Source organism: Echinops telfairi, unplaced genomic scaffold (genome assembly GCF_000313985.2).
Source record: "Echinops telfairi isolate 266 unplaced genomic scaffold, ASM31398v2 ScPeMD7_7400;HRSCAF=8409, whole genome shotgun sequence".
NCBI lineage: Eukaryota > Metazoa > Chordata > Mammalia > Afrosoricida > Tenrecidae > Echinops > Echinops telfairi.
The window spans coordinates 9,555,546-9,556,873 of record NW_022111300.1 but is presented as its reverse complement, the minus strand read 5'-3'; the positions used below and the strand labels follow the sequence as shown (position 1 = coordinate 9,556,873).

Here is a 1,328-nt window from a genome sequence, read left to right as displayed (position 1 = left end):
TTTTGAGAAACGATGTACAAATGCGCTTTACACAATTGATGTGTGTATGGATTGGGATAACAGTTGTATGAGCCCCTAATCAAATGTTAAAAAAAGAAAAAAGAAAATCAACTGAAGGACAAAAGGGGTGTAGAAGAGAGTCGTAGGGACCTGTGGAATGAGGATTTAGCGTTCATATACAAGAGACTTCAAAATGTTTGTGGAAAAAAGTAGAATTAAAAGATCATAGAAAATTTCCACAAACTTTTTGAAGCCTCTTGTATCAGAAGCACAGAAAAATGAGAAGAAATGAGAGTGAAGTTGAAAATGTATCTGAAAAAATAGCTGAAAACTCCCCAAAGTTGGCAAATTATATAAACCTACAGATTTAAGAAGCTGAGGGAATTCCAAAGAGAAGACCCAAACAAAACAGGAAATCATTGCCAGCCGGTCTATTCCAACTCACAGCAGCCCTAGAGGACAAAGAACTGCCCCACAGGGGGCAAGACCATAATCTTCAAGGAAGCCAACTGCCATGGCTTACTCCCAGAGTGACTGATGAGTTTGAACCACCGACCTTTGATGATAAGCTAAGTTCTTAACCACTGTGCTCCAAGACATCTTCCCCATAAGATCCTCCTAACACAATCCACACATTAGTCTCCAGCTTACGCAATCTTCTGGACCAGCGGTTCCCAACCTGTGGGTTGCGACCCCTTTTGGGGGGGGGTGTTGAACCACCCTTTCACAAGGGTTGCCCAATTCATAACAGTAGCAAAATGACAGTTCAGAAGTGGCAACGAAAATAGTTTTATGCTTGGGGGCGTCACCACAACATGAGGGAATGTATTAAAGGGTCACAGTATTAGGAAGGTTGAGAATCACTCTAGACTCATACGTCCAAAGTATTTCAGACTTAGCACTTCCAGACTAACTCTACTTGTGCCCCCTCCCACAAGCTCTGCAATTAGCAGCTCTGGTTGCTCAGCCCAAAAGTCTCAGGAATTTTTCTGAATCTTTTCTTTTCTCACACTCCACGTTGACTGTCGCAGGACACCCTGGCACCACTTCAAAACCTATCTTGGACGCAATGATGTCTCTCTCCTCCCACTGTCACCAGTGGCTTCCACATTTACCCTTCTACCAAACCGAACACCACACTCACTGCCCCCACGCTGACTGTGACTCACAGCAAGCCCCTAGGACAGGATCGAACTACCCTGTGCATTTCTGCGTGGAACTCTTGACAGGATCGAACTACCCTGTGCATTTCTGCGTGGAACTCTTGACAGGGTCGAACTACCCTGTGCATTTCTGCGTGGAACTCTTGACAGGATGGAACTACCCTG

General features: G+C 44.7%; 1 protein-coding gene across 1 annotated transcript in view; it reads right to left on the bottom strand.

Annotated features, from left to right (window-relative positions):
* LAMA3 (laminin subunit alpha 3) overlaps window positions 1–1,328 on the bottom strand; it is a 259,097-nt gene that overhangs the window by 253,253 nt on the left and 4,516 nt on the right.